We start from the raw sequence: 15434 nt of genomic DNA on the forward strand, positions 1-15434 counted from the left end.
GTGTGTGTGTGTGTGTGTGTGTGTGTGTGTGTGTGTGTGTGTACCACTTCTTCTTTAGCCATTCATCTATCAATGGACATTTAGGTTGCTTTCATATCTCAGCTATTGTAAATAATGCTGTAAAGAATGAGCATAGGCGTACATATGACTTTTTGAATTGGTGTTTTCATTTTCTTTGGATAAATACCTAGAAATGGAATCGCTGGGTCATATGTTCTATTTTTAATTTTTTTTGAGGAACTTCCATATATTATTTTCCATAGAGGCTGCACCAATTTACATTCCTACCAACAGTGCACCGGTGCTTTGTCAACACTTGTTAATTCTTATCTTTTTGATAATAGCCATTCTGACAGGTGTGAGGTGATATCTCATTTGTGGTTTTGATTTGCATTTCCCTGATGGTTAGTGAGGTTGAGCATCTTTTCATGTGCCTGATGGCCATCTATATGTCTTCTTTGGAAAGATGTCTATTTAGGTCCTCCACCCATTTTTTAATTAGATTGGTGTTTTCAATATTGAGTTGTGTGAATTCTTTATATATTTTGGATGTTAAGCCTTTATCAGGTGTAAGATATGCAAACATCTTCTCCCATTCAGTGGGTTGCCTTTTTTGTTTTGTTAATTCCTTTCACTCCATAAAAGCTTTTTAGTTTGATGTAGTCTCATTTGTTTATTTTTGCTTGTGTTCTCTTTGCCTGGAGGAGACAGATATAAAAAAAATATCCCTAAGACCTATGTTAAGTTTACTGCCTACGTTTTCTTTTAGGAATTTTATGGTTTCAGATCTTACAACTCTTTTCTTTATACAGCATGTCTTTCACTTGGTTCATAAATACTGCACACCTCCTGATGCCTTGCAGAGTGCTAAGCATGGCAGACACAGCAGTGAACATGGCCTTACCATCTAGCATTGATCTTATTTATTTCATTTATGAACACTCAACTCTTTTACCCATTACATGGATAAAGGCAACTTCAGAATCATGTTTTATCTTTTTGATTGCAGACGTACCCATCCTGATTAATCTCATGCTAAAAATTAATTCCCATTTCTTGAGATATAGTAGTATTCAACAACCCTACAGTGTGCTGGAGAACTGACTAGCTGGTCCCTTCAAATTGTTCATGAAATATTCATAAGGGGCCATGGGATACTGCATAATGTTTGTCCAGTATTTCTTGCACATACATTTCTATTGATTCTTGGATTGTCCATCTTTGTGAGCATCTGGGGGGCAGGAACTAGATCTGTTTGGCTTGATTCATAGGGAAACTAGCTCAGAGCCGTGTCGCTCCATTGCATATAAAATAATGTGTGCAAGATGTTACCAATTTACCAGATTTAATTCATTTTATTTTTTTCTGTACTTTATAAGAGAAGTTGTGACTGTTAAATGAAATGAAATGAAATTAATCACAGGCTATAAATATTTAGCCCAGTGGTGAGGTGGCTTCTAATCATGGGCTGCTTCTCTTCTCTGTCTTCTTTCTGGATTTACATATTCTCCCCTCAGCTCTAGCTATGAGTCAGATATCATGTTCTCCTCCAGGTTGGTTCATTGGGGCCTGCCTCCCTTGCTATGGTGTGGATGGATGGCACTCATTCGTTTTTTAGTTGAGCAGAGTAAATGATAAGTCTTGGTATCAAGCTTGAAATGGTTCATGCCCAGCGTAGCTTATTTATTTGAAAGAAGAAGAGAGCACATTAGAGGGGGGAGATGCACAGGGAGAGGGAGAAACAGACTCCCTGCTGATGCAGGGCTCAATCTCAACACCATGGGATCATGACCTGAGCCGAAGGCAGATGCTTAGCTGACTGAACCACCCAGGTGCCCCATGTCCAGGGTAGTTTCAAACTACATTGTCCAGCAGCTGAATTTATTTTTTTTAAGATTTATTTATTTATTTAGGGAGGCAGAGGGAGAGAGAGAGAGAGAGAATCCCCAAGCAGACTCCCCACTGAGCACGGAGCCCGACTCAATGCTAAATCCCAGGACCCTGAGATCATAACCCACTCCAAAATCAAGAGTTGGCCACTTAATCAACTGAGCCACCCAGGTGCCCCTGACAGCTGTTATTGAGCTTCTAAGTCTTTCTAAAATGTATTTATCTTTCTGATTCAGAAATGTTGAAACTATCTCTTTACTAACTCTGAGGGTTGTGGGAGGTTTTGTTTTGGCTTTTGTGCCTTTCTTTTTTGTGTGTTTTGGCATAGTAAATTATTTGAAAAACTACTACTCCTTTCTCTAGGGGCTTTGCATGTGACACATTGGGTAAATGGTCTGGTCCATTTCTCTACGCCAGTGTAGAAATAGCTTTGGGCTCACAGTTCATCCAGAATGGGCCAGAGAGAATTTTTCTAGAGGAAAACATATTTGATTATTATTAATAGTAGTAGTGGTAATACAAGCAGGTTTTCCAAAAGTTGCAGAAAGCATCCAATTTACCTGTAAGTGCTGACTTATTTTTAAATGTTATTTTTAAAATAAGAGAGTGTGATTAAAAATGAAAAATAATGCAGTGCATTGTAGCCAAACAAAATCCCCAGACCAGAAAATGATTTTTCAATTTAGCTAGTCTGTTTTAATCCAGGTTATCCCAAAGCTAGGCTAAAGTAGCCATGACGTTGCTCCCCAACTCCCTGTCACCCCCAGCCTTCTAAGTCAATGTACATAAAATGCAGAGCAGCCAGGAAAGATGCTCTGAGGCAGGGACTGGTCTTGACTCCTAACATGGTCAGATTGCAATTAACCAGAGAGTTGAGCATCACCAGTACTATAAGGTATTTTAAATTTCTGTTTAAAGAATTGATCTTAAGCTTCTTGGAGTTCATGAAAAGTCTTGCTTACATGTATGAATATGGAGTCTTTGAAATCAGGGAGCAGATTACTGTCTGATGACCTAGAGAACCCTGGTGGTGGCATGCAGCAGAGCCAAACCTCTGTGTGGGAAGAGTTTTTTGGCAGTGTGATTTGCAGTGTTTCTCCACCAGTCTCTTTCTCATCCTTCCCCCAAAGCCTACAGTGGCTTCTACATATCCACCTCTGCAGTTCATTCCTTGGGCTCAAGCACTGCCCATGCCAGAAGGGTCCTCCTAAAATACAGATATCAAAAAGTAGCAATAAAGAAATCATTTAGACTGTACCAAGAAGTCAATCAATCAGATTTCTTTCTTTCCAGACCCAGGAAGGAAACAGGTGACACCTTTAGTTCACCACGCCTCTGGGTGGCTGAAGGAAGTCGCTGAAAGGAAGGATGGAACACAGAAAACGAGAGGACGTATTAAGATTAGTTCGTAATTGTGTCATGGATCAGTGTCTTAAACTGTAGAGAGAAGACTCAGATGTGAGTGTGTGCATGCACGTGTGTATAGGGGTGTTTGAAAGTACAATATAATAAACAAATAAATGTATTACTTGAGGCTTCTGTTTTCAAGATGCTAGACCATTTAGATTTTACTAAAAATCTGCAGAATTTGAAGGCTGTGGGGTATAACCAGAACAGGAAACTTTCACCTTTGCCCCCCTCCTCTGGGGAAATGCAAAATACATCCTGGGGGGAGGAGCGATCAATCCTTAGCTCCTCGCTCCCTCCTCAGCAGTTAGCTTTGATAAATGTCTGAAAATTTCAACTGGAGTGTAGAGAGAATGATGCTCTTTCCACCCCTCTCCATTAAGAACAGAATTAGGGGCGTTTCCTTCAAATTACAAAAAAAAAAAAAAAAAAGTCGAGATGAGTGTTCTTTCTGGTCTGACGTGGGTGGCGAAAATTGAAAAAGGTCAATGATGATCCCAAGATTAGTGGGAATGTACACCTCCCTCCCATTTACAGGGATGCCCTGCATCTTTCAAGAGAAGGCCAGCAGGGATCCCTGGGTGGCGCAGCGGTTTGGCGCCTGCCTTTGGCCCAGGGCACGATCCTGGAGACCCGGGATCGAATCCCACGTCGGGCTCCCAGTGCATGGAGCCTGCTTCTCCCTCTGCCTATGTCTCTGCCTCTCTCTCTCTCTCTCTCTCTCTCTCTGTGTGTGTGTGTGTGTGTATCATAAATAAATAAAAAAAATTTAAAAAAAAAAGAGAAGGCCAGCAAATTGCCATGGAAATCTGCCCCAATAGGCAGTGCTCGAGTAGGAGTCAGAGACTTCATAAGTAGGGGTTTGTGGGGGCCGGCACCATAGTGAACACAGTTAAGCCTCACTAATCCCCTGAATGGGGGAAAGGCCAATCTTGATTAGTAAGAAGCTTGAATTTGAAAATATGTTTAAAGAAATGCCATGTTATTATTTCCAAAAACCCGCAAACTGCCTGCTGGGGTCTGTGCTCTAAGCCACTGAGACTCTTAAGGCCTTGAACAAACAGATAAGGACTGTAATTAGCATATTGGTCATTTGAATGCAAAGAGCAGTTAGAGTGGCGCTTAAAATTGCGTGTTAGCACACTCCCCTAGCAGGCTGTCACTTTCTTATATTTATGGTATTAATTTGCCTAGCAACCTGACCCCTTTCCTTTTTGGCAGTAAATTTTACCCTAGCATGTCATAATCTGTTCAATTTTCCATATTAGCAGCTGGAATGAATAAGGAAGGGGTGGGGAGGTGCAAGGGGAGGTGGGGTGGGGAGATGAAATTGTGAAAATTGAAAAATCAACATGACCATTTTTTAAACTTCTATATAACTAGACGGTAACTTTAAAGCTCATCGGTGAATTCACTATTATTTACTGAGGGGGGATGTATTCTCTAGGATGAGTAAAAAGGGGAAAAGAGGTAGGGGCATCTGGGTAGCTCAGTCGGTTGGGTGGTCAGCTCTTGGTTTTGGCTCAGATCATGATCTCAGGGTCCTGGTCCAGCTCCTTGCTCAGCGGGGAGTCTGCTTGAGGATTCTCTCTCCTCCATCTCCCCCGCCCCCCTTTTCTCTCTCACTCTCTCTCTTCAGTAAATAAATAAAATATTTTAAAAAGGGAAGAGGGACAACCTGTTTCGAATGTTCTATCCCCATAAGTGACCTAATCAAATGAACACCAGAGAACACTGGCTGTAACGAGTTCCTGGATTATAACAAAATAAGAATTGATTATGAGGCTCAACAGGTGCTTAATTATACAGAACAAAAGCACATTGAGATCTACATCTATTAAACACATCTGTGATGGTCAGCCAATCTTTTGTGCACATATTAACTGTTCCCAAATTCACACTTGAGACCACTTAATTTGAAGTGTGAGTTGTTTGGAAAGGGGAAAAAGAGAGAGAGATGAATACAGCTGCAGCTTTACCCAAATACCCAGTGTCTCCATCATTTTGTTATGCACGTGGAAGAAAAAGGCTGTTCTTTTACAAGTTGAATAAACCATATGGCCCGTGGGGTGAGGATTGTAGGAAAAAGCTGGGGGAAGCCTCAGTCTCCCTATTTTACTTCACACAAACCTGAGGAGGAAAGATAATCTTTAGGTGATGAAATTCCTAATCTGGTAGTTCCCAAATTCTGCTACACATTACAATCTGAGGAGATATTTTTTTAAAGACTTACGTACTTATTTTAGTGGAGGACAGAGGGAGAGGGAGAGAGACTCTCCAGCAGATTCCTCACTGAGTGCGGAGCCCAACACGGGGCTCGATCTCCCAACTCTGTGATCGTGACCTGAGCCGAAATCAAGAGCTGAATGCTTAACTGACTGAGCCACCCAGGTGCCCCCACCCGAGAAGATTTTTTAAAACTCTGATGCCTGGATTCATGCTAGACAATGAAATTGTGATGTCTGAGGGCAGGGTGGGAGTGGGGGTGGCAAGGCACCAGCAATTCATGAAGATCACAAGGTGATTTGCAAGTGTAGCAAATGGGGAACACCACTACCTTAAGGCTTTCCTACTTCACAAGCAATTTAACTTCATCTTCTCAATTACTAAGGAGGTGCTATTCATCCCCACTTCACAGATGAGAAAACTAAAGTTCAGAGAGGTTATTAAATAAGTTGCCCAAGTTCCCAAAGCTGTTAAATAGCTTTTTGAATAGGGGCAGTTTAATTTCAGAGTCTTTGTGTTGAACTTCCATGCAGTGCTATCTCTCTGGGCTTTTGTCCCTGTATCTGGCACTGTTCCAACAAATCCGGTGCATGATAATCCTACATCAATTCAGTGAAAATTTATTAGGTACCTACTATGTAAATCACAGTTGTAGACACAGCGTGTGATTCTATGTAGATTCAAGGAAACTTGGCTAAGTCCGGATAATTCAAGGGACCTTCCAGATATGTTTAGGTTGGTTGTCAATCATGTCAAAGCTTAACCAGCCAAAAATAACCAGAGACAAAACTGTAGTTGGACAGGTCAAATTTATTGATTTGATGCATGGAGGAATTGCATTCCAGAGGAACCACAGGATGCCCTTCTTGAAAAAAGAGGAAGGAGGGATCATCTTTTATAACACTTGAGTTCCTGCTGAAGGATTCTGAGGAGCATCTAAAAAAAGCAGAGGTAAGTTCTGGATTGATGGCAGTTCTGAGGTGGGATCCAGAGAAGGGGGTATTAACTAGGAATCGGGGGCTGTCATGAGGCAGGGGTGGCTTACAATCAGGTATCCCCAGGGATAAATGAAAAAGCAAAGTGGGTCTAGGGCATCACTGGGAAGAAAGCAATTGTCACTCCAAGGGGTGGGGGTCCTCCTGGCATTTTACAAGGGCCACGTGACCTTGGGAGAGACAGTGCTTTCTGCTAATTTTGCAACTGGCTTTGTCAGTCTACCCTCTCAGCCTGATTAATCACAGGGCTGCTTATTCTCAGTCCAAGCTGATTTTCTCTCGTTCAGTCCCAGGGAAATTTTGACTCTTCCAGGTTTTGGCCTTTTTCAGCAGGGATGAACATGAGAGAAAAAAAAAGGTGCTCAGATCAACTATTAATAGTTTGCTCCTTTTCAGCTGTGTTGGTAAATTATTTAATGGGAGAGTGCATGTAAAACTTGGGGATTCTGAATAAAGCCTGGATTTCAGTTAGTATATTGCAACAATGTCAATTTCCAGGGTTTTGACAATGTGCTGTGGCTGTATAAAAAAAGTAATACAGTTTATCAAAATATTGGGGGGAACTTGAGTAAGATATCTAGGGATTCTCTGTACTATTTCTGCAGCTTCTTGTGAGCCTTGAACTATTTTTTTAAAAATACAGAAGATGTTCAGTGGGAAAACAGGTTTGTGTTGAATAGCTATATAAGACTTTTTAAAAGCAGTCTGACTTTACCTATGCTCTTCCCTGAATAATCCAAAATTTGTTGTAGCAATGTTCTATTAGATATTGCTGGACTTAAATCTGCTGGATTTGAGTACAGCAACCAGTAGTGATATCAGTCAATACCCATGTCTACCATGTATATAGATCTCTGAGGGGTCACTAATTTGAGATCAGTTTGTGCATCCACAAGATGCCATTTGAGTAGAGTCTGGAAATAACCGTTAATATCACTAGGTAGGTATTCCTCTCTCTGGCTGACCTATTCCACTTAGCATTATACCCTCTAGTTCCATCCATATTGTTGCAAATGGCAAGATTTCTTTCTTTTTTTGTGGTGGAGTACTATTCCATTGCATATATATATACCACATCTTCTTTATCCCATCTATCAGGGGACACTTGGGCTGCTTCCATATCTTGGCTACTGTAAATAATGCTGCAATAAACATATAGACTTGTTGAATCATTACAGTGTACATGGGAAACTAATATAACACCATATGTTAATAATACTTGAATTTTTAAAAATCAGCAGGCAGGGAAAGGAGGGAGAAAGCTGTATTAGGCAAAGGGAACAGCAGAAAGAAAGGCACAGAGATACGGAAATCAAAGTATAGTTTGATGGGGCTGATGATTGGGGTATATGGGAGGAGTTGTGGGAGAACAACCTAGAAAGATGGGATGGAGCTGGAATGTGGTAGTCTGGTGTGATTTCCTCTCTGAAATTAAGGACTTTGGACTTCTCTTGCAGTACTTACTTTATCTGCCTTGTGTCCCACTTACTTGGATATGCATCTTTTCTCCCCAACTAGACTCCAGGTTCCTTAAGGAGATGGCCTAAGTTTGATTCATCTGTATAGCATCTGTAGCATCTAGCTGTGTGTTTTGCATTTAAGTGTTGTTAGCACTTTATTAGGCGCTAATAGAATTGTCCTAAGAATGAATAACGTATCACAAAGATGTAATTAATACTCTCTCTCAATGACATCTGGAGCCCCAAGATAACGTTGTTTGAGGTGTCTACCCGCCGGGCAGTGAATGTAGCCCACAGAAAAGCACACAACCCATCCCCCTCAGGCTCTCCTTGTGTCTGGTTTTGATGACTGGGTATGGCGATGCCCTGTAACACATGTCCCCCTGTTGCTCCTGGTCTATGTCATGATGGCATCCTTTGAAAAGAGGTAATGTGCCTTGCTGTAATCAATTTAGCATTCCACTCACACTTTCCTCTGTTTAGCTTTGCTGGGGGTTTGCAGAGATGCCTTACCTCTCCACCACCTGCCCTTCAGTTTTCTGAATTATAGCGAGTACAGTGGCTCAGATGGGACCTGGAGGTAGTAGGTAAGGAACTCCTTGAGAAGGATATTTTCTCCAGGGTCTGGCTGACATATATTATTGAAGGGGATCTCCACCATGCCTGTTGATGATTTTTTCCCCCTTTCACCTCCTGAAAGAAGTATTACATTGCTTACCACCTCGGATGGTTGGGTGTGGGGATGGGGGCACTTCTGTTCCTGACGACCTCATTATGTGGTTATCAGGAACAGACACTGCCCAGGTTGTCACGACAACCAGCAATGATTCAAAGCTTCTGTGAAAGGTCTGTATCTCTGGCAAATAATCAGCCTTTAGCATTCAGCAGATGCTAAACTGAGAAGCCAATCACAGGTGAGCTGGGAAAGCATGACATCATAGTCCAACCGGTCCAAAAAAATTAAGATTTGTCTTTTTATTCCCCCCCCTGGTTCTTTGTCCCTTAGATTTGGTCTTCCATGTCCTCCTCCTCCTCCTCCTCCTCCTCCTCCTCCTCCTTCTTCTTCTTCTTCTTCTTCTTCTTCTTCTTCTTCTTCTTCTTCCTTCTTCTTCTTCTTCTTCTTTCTTCTTCTTCTTCTTCTTCTTCTTCTTCTTCTTCTTCTTCTTCTTCTTCTTCCTCTCTCTCTCTCTCTCTCTCTCTCTCTCCCTTTCTCTTCCTAGTGAAACGGTGAGAGCAACGGAACTAACTTTTCAAATTCACTTTACTCTGCAGTTTGACTTAAGTTCAGGCAGTGCAGTAATCGGAGTGTGCGGGGAAGAAATGTATAATGTGATCCGCTCAGGAGCAAAATCAAACAGCATCAGCTCAATTAAATAATGTGCTTTTTTATGTAGGACCATAGTGGAAGTGGGGCTAATTAAAACCAAGTCAGAGGAGAGAAACTTCCTAATTCTCATATTAATTCATCCAGGGCCACCTGCATTTAATTGGCTCCTACTTTTCCTTCGCTAACTCCCTGGTGGAAGGGAGGAGGGCAGAGGCTGCGAGCTCCTGAAAGCTTGTAGGTTCTACGGGGCAGGTTCCTAACGAGTGCTAATTATAGTGAAGGAAGGTGAAGAGAGACGCGTCCTCCCCCACTCCCACCCCATTCCCAAGGTCCCACAATACAGGGAGCATATGTAAATGGAGACTCATCAAGTCTATTAAGGAGCTGTGTAGCTCTGAAATCTGTTAAATCCATTGTTGTTCCATTAGCCATTTGCATTCGTACAAGAGTCCAGGGATAGCAAGTCAAGTTTCACAGAGGAAAAAAACAAAAGCCCAGGGAAATTGGAGTCTTGCTCAGGGCTTCCTGACCACAAGCTGGACTGGAATCTGGGTCTCCTCATTCCCAGGCCAGAACTCTGAAGCCCCAAGATGGTGATTTCCTAGCAATGGTCTTCCCTCTTCTCTTGCCTCCAGTTTTTAAGGGAACTAGGATGAGCTTTTTGGTGATTCTGAGGCTCCTCACTTTTTACCTAGCAGGCTCCCTACTACGTTGCCTCCTACGGGAAAGCTGGAGCCCCTAATGAGTGGGAGCTGGGGGGCAGGAAGGAAGGGGCACATTTGGGTCTGCCTGCAATGTTGGCCACAAAGTGCAGTGAGCAGAGCCCAACCAAGGAGGAGTGGGCATGGTGCTCTCGGTGCTCTCAGCTAAGGAACAAATGCCTTTTTCGTGAGCTGCCCAGCTGAGTTCTTTTGTATGCACAGCAGGAGGGGGAGCTTTTTCGTTTTTGTTTTTGTTTTAAATGCAGCTGCTTTAGCAAAAGCCTTGAAGACAGCCACAAATACTCAGAGTCCACCACTGGGAGCGATTTCTGGCTGTAGGACTTGAGGCAGGCGTGGGAAGGGAGCCCTGATATCCAGGCTGCTTTGCGTGCCTGCCCAGGTATGGCTTGGCTCAGCCTGCTGCAGCAGAGGCTCTATTGCCACACCTGAATCGTTCGCCTCACATTCAGATCCCTTTCACGGTAGCAGTTTGTTCATTCTGTTTGCTTGTTTGGTTTTCTTTCTGTCTCCATCCAAAGAAAGCTATATTTTCACCTTTTTACATGTTCTGTATATTTATTATTAAAACATGTACAGGGACGCCTGGGTGGCTCAGTGGTTGAACGTCTGCCTTCAGCTCAGGGTGTGATTCCGGAGTCCTGGGATTGAGTCTTGCATCAGACTCCCCACAGGGAGTCTGCTTCTCCTTCTGCCTATGTCTCTGCTTCTCTGTGTCTCTCATGAATAAATAAAATCTTAAAAAAAATACAATAAAACATGTAGAAACAATGCAGAAGCATATAAAGAAAACAGTTAATGACCTCCACCATACACACATACCCACTTGTCTTCCTTCACACCTTTCTAATTCCCAGAGTTACTGTATTAGCAGTTTGATGTGTATAATTCCAGCTTAAACACACACACACAAACACATGCGTGCAAGTGCATGCACATTTTTAACAAGAATAAAATAGTACACATGCTGTTCTGCCACTTTTTCAGTCAAGATTGTGTCAAGATGTGTTTCTATTTTAATATGTAAGAATCCACTTGATTCTTTTTAGCTGGTGTATAATATTCTAAGATAACGTATATACCATATCTTGCTTAACAGTTCCCTTATCAAGGGACATTTAGTTTGGCCTTTATATGATGAGTGTTTCTTTCTTACGTAAGATTCAACAACGAACACACTTGAACCCATCTTGTCCTGTTTTAATGAGTGTATTCATCATCAAATTTCTTGAACTGAAATTGCTTGGTCAAGTGGCACAGGCATTTAAAATTTCCTAGTATTGCCAGCTTGCCCTTCAAAAAGTCTGTGCCACTTAAAATCTTTTTTAAGATTTTACACTCCCATCATGGTATATGAACAATGCTCCTCTTCTCTGAGTTTGACTGGAAGACTTGGAAGATAGTCGTAGTTTACTTCTGTTGCTATAAGCCCCATCCCAGAGCCTGTTGCTTCTTCTGTGACTCTAGAGGCTGGTCAGGTTGGTCAGAGCCAAAGGAGCAATACAACTTAAGTTGCCACGTGGGGTGGTAGAAAGAATACAAAACAGAGTAAGAGATCTAGTTTCTAGGACCATGTCTCTGAGGCATTGGACAGGCTACTTTAAACCTGTGGATGTCCATTTGATTATCAACGAAATGAAGATCATAATTGTGGCAGAACAATGTTGTGGTTGTTGTGAGGCTCAAGCCAGGAGGTCCAAAAGTGGTTTGTAACCCGAGAAGCAGGATACACATGCCAAGTGGTTATTCAACTAGTGTGGTGATTATGTCCTTTCTCCAATCAGTGAGGTTGGAGAAGGAAACAGGGGAAAGTGGAAGTTGAGTAGGAAACATTACACAGATGAAATCTTTAAGACATTCTTAGCTTCCCTGAAAGTTCCCATGCAATTGTCCTATATTCTTGGAGAATAAACCACATTGGTAGCAAAGACTGCTTTATGGTGTCAAGAAGAATTGGGGCACCTTACTGGCTCATTTGGTTAAGCATCTAACTCTGGGTTTTGGCTGATCTCATGGGTCCTGAGATCGAGCCCCCAGTCGGGCTCTGTGCTGAATGGAGAGTCTGCTTGAAGATTCTCTCCCTCTGCCCCTTACTCTACTTGTGTGCACATGTGAATTCTCTCTCTCGCTAAAATCAGTTAGTCAATCAATCTTAAAAAGAAAAAGAAGAATATGGGATATTGTCCTTTGATGGGATGACTGAAGTCTTCTATGCTGGGCCTGGCTCCTAAGCCCAGTCCTCTTTCTTTTTTTAAAGATTTTATTTATTTATTCATGATAGACACAGAGAGAGAGAGAGAGAGAGAGAGAGAGAGAGAGAGGCAGAGACATAGGCAGAGAGAGAAGCAGGCTCCATGCAGGGAGCCTGATGTGGGACTCGATCCTGGGTCTCCAGGATCAGGCCCTGGGCTGAAGGCAGCGCTAAATGGCTGAGCCACCTGGGCTGCCCCCCAGTCCTCTTTCTATGACACCTCTATGCTTTAATTTGTCAGGCACCTAATAGGATTTTGGCCCTGTGCTACTTTCCATAATCACCAGTGAGAGAAGAAATACACACACGAAATGCTTAAGTAACCATGTGTGGTGACTGCATAAATAGCTCTGAGTTATTGCTGAGGTATATGGGAGGATTAGAGTGAAATCAAATACCTTTTAATTACAATTTAAATCAATAGCGCAGAAGAACAAGTTAAATCATGAGTCAGAAAAAAATCCAGTTTTATGTCTTTTTTTTCTTTTTTTTTCAGTTTTATATCTTAAAAAAAACATTCTTATTGTTTAAAATAACCCAAATAAGTGCACTTTACAAATCAGAGATGTAATATTAAGTGTTCATTCATTTAGATCAGTGATTTTTAAGTTACTTTAACCATGATGTAAAAATAAAAAATCAATCTGATGGGCTACTTTCTTTAACCCCAAAGTTAATTAAAAAGATATCTCTAAAATCATGGAAAGCAGAACCATCATGATTTCAACCTATTAGGGATTTGAGGAGGAGGGTGAGGGGTGTTTTTGCACTGGGAAGGCAACCACCAAACACACACAAAAAGGCTATTTAAAAATGCCTGATTTTTAAAAATTACCAATCTAGTATACCCCTTTCCCCCCGAAAGCAAATGTGTATTTAAACAAAACCCATAATACTGTGTCTCATATTTTTAAAAAGCATGGGCCTTAGACTCAGATCCAGATACAAATTCCAGCTCTGCGGCTTCTTACCATGTTCATGTAATAGTCATGTATGCATAAACATATTTTCAATTACGGAAAATAAAGATAAAATGCAAAGTGATCCTTTAAAAAATCTGGAGTATATAGTTTATTTAGTCTTTGCCTCCCTGTTTCCGGCCTTGTCTTAGGTTGGAAGGGTCATGGTTGTTCTTTTTTAAACTTCCAGCATGAGCATAATTTTAAGTTAATAAGTCCAAAGAGGTATCCCATTCTCTCAATTTCCCCAGATGTCTTCTCTGTGGACCTAGAGGTCTGTTGTGTGACTTTTCCTAGAAGGACCTTGGCAAATATATTAATTAGTTCACCCTCCATCTTGAAACTTGTTTTGCTAGCATTATGAAGAAATGATGGCCAGATGTTATGGGGTGTTGAGAAACATGGAGGAAAGTGTACTGTGGAGGGTCATAACTCATTTTGACCATTTAAGTATGTCAGGATATCTTCATAAAAATAAATTTGCAAGGGGAGAGGGAAAACTACCCGTAGACTTTTATCCGATTGTGATAATTTTATGTCCTCTTCTGATCATTTCTATGGGTGTATTTTACATCATTATAATTTGAATGTAATTAGTATTTTGCAATTTTTGGTCATTTTTGATGAGAGCTTATTGTCTCCTTGCTGGAATTTACCATAATTTATATAATGTAGCCAAATCCTGGTGGTGGGAGGTGGATATGGATTTTGGATTAGCAAGGGATGATTTTTGGAGTTACATTTTAAGGTTTGCACATGGGTAAAAACCTGTACTTATTGTTAAAGATGAGAGGCCAAACCGAAGGTTTTAGGGAGAGCCACATTTTAATGAAATTAAATATATGTATATATCTATATAAACTACTTGACGTAGTTCTATTACTATTATTATTTTGTCTAACGCTCCATGTTTTGAAATGTGTGTTTCATGAGCAGAAAGGTAGTTTTCCTGTCTAAATTGTCATCTCTGAACGCCACTGCCATATCTGCCGGAGTCTACTTTGTATTCCAGAGACTCTTATCAGTGTAACCTGTTGGCCTGACAGGTGGTTTCCCAAATTCAAACCATTTTCCCCAGTAAAGAGTGCCCGTGTAGCTGGACGGATTTCCTCCCCTGGAAATTATTCCGAAATTCCAATCTTCCTGAGGGGAGCCGTTTAAGGAAGATGCACAAAACGCCCCGCCCCTCCCCACTGTCAGGTGCGCCTGTCCCTGTCTCTCTCTCTCTCTCTCTCTCTGTCTCTCTCTGTCTCTCGATGGCCCCACCTCTTTCTAGACAACCCTGACAGTGTAGAAGTTTCCATCTCCTTTTCCTTTCCCTCTCTCTGTTCCTTCCCCTTCAGGTTTTTTTTTCCCCCTCCCAGGCGCTTCCTGCCTGGAAACAAAAGATTGGTCCCCAGCAGCCCACTCAGGGCGATTTTAGTTTTCTGCTCACCCTCTGATTGGCCCGCGTGCGATGCAGAGCCCGGGTGACGTCATAGCAGACAAGAGCCAGGGAGCGGTTGCCGAGCCGGGCTCTGCCGCGGGCGGGCAGCTGTTGGCAGCGCACCGTCTGGGGGCTCGCGCGGGGGGCTGCAGCTTTTCCCGGCCCTGAGCAGGTGTGCGAGGCCGGGAGGAGAGGCGGGGTGAGCGGGCCGGGCCCGGGGCTGAGGCTGCGGCCCCCCCCCCGCCAGCCCCGCCAGCCCCGCCAGCCCTAGCACTCGGAGGTAGAGGAAAGGTCTGGACAGGGTGGCTGGACCAGTGGCAGGTAAATCCCGCGACTCAGGGCGCCCAGCTCGCTCGGGGGAGGGTGTGGCGCTGCCGGGCAGATTTTTCTGCCTTCCCGGGGGCCCCTCTCCCGCTCTCGGAGGCACTTCAGCCTTGGGTCGCCTCCGTGGCGTCCCCGGAGCCCCGAGACCCGGCGCGCAGTTCGCCCGATCGCGCTTGGCGGCCGCGGACGAGTGGGTGTGTCAGGGCCACTCTCGCAGGGCGCGGACCCCGTTGCTGGGGCAAGCCCTGGACTCGCCGGCAGGGGCCTGGGCCGCTGGAGGCCAAATCCGCCCCCAAATCAACATAAGCCCGTTAGACTTACACCATCTTTCCGCCCCCTCCCCCAGCCACAATAGCGACGCCCCCCCCCCCCCAAAAAAAAAACCACCAAGGGGAGGAGGTGTGGCCGCGGCCTGGCCAAGTCCAGGGGAGAGGGAAGAGCCCAACTAGA

The 15434-nt window shown here is 43.1% G+C and overlaps 1 protein-coding gene across 11 annotated transcripts in view; it reads left to right on the forward strand.

The window, feature by feature from the left end:
* PAK3 (p21 (RAC1) activated kinase 3) overlaps positions 1–15434 on the forward strand; it is a 263749-nt gene that overhangs the window by 120498 nt on the left and 127817 nt on the right. For 4 of the 11 annotated variants that reach the window (XM_055337743.1, XM_055337748.1, XM_055337747.1 and 1 more), the window contains exon 1: positions 14775–14981. The exons of the other annotated variants lie outside the window; for them this stretch is intronic. The gene's annotated coding sequence lies outside the window, so the exon portion shown is untranslated. Of the gene's footprint in view, positions 1–14774; positions 14982–15434 lie in introns of those variants that run through there. 11 annotated transcript variants of the gene reach the window in all.

The sequence above is a fragment of the Nyctereutes procyonoides genome, unplaced genomic scaffold (genome assembly GCF_905146905.1).
Source record: "Nyctereutes procyonoides isolate TBG_1078 unplaced genomic scaffold, NYPRO_anot_genome, whole genome shotgun sequence".
NCBI classification, from domain to species: Eukaryota; Metazoa; Chordata; class Mammalia; order Carnivora; family Canidae; genus Nyctereutes; species Nyctereutes procyonoides.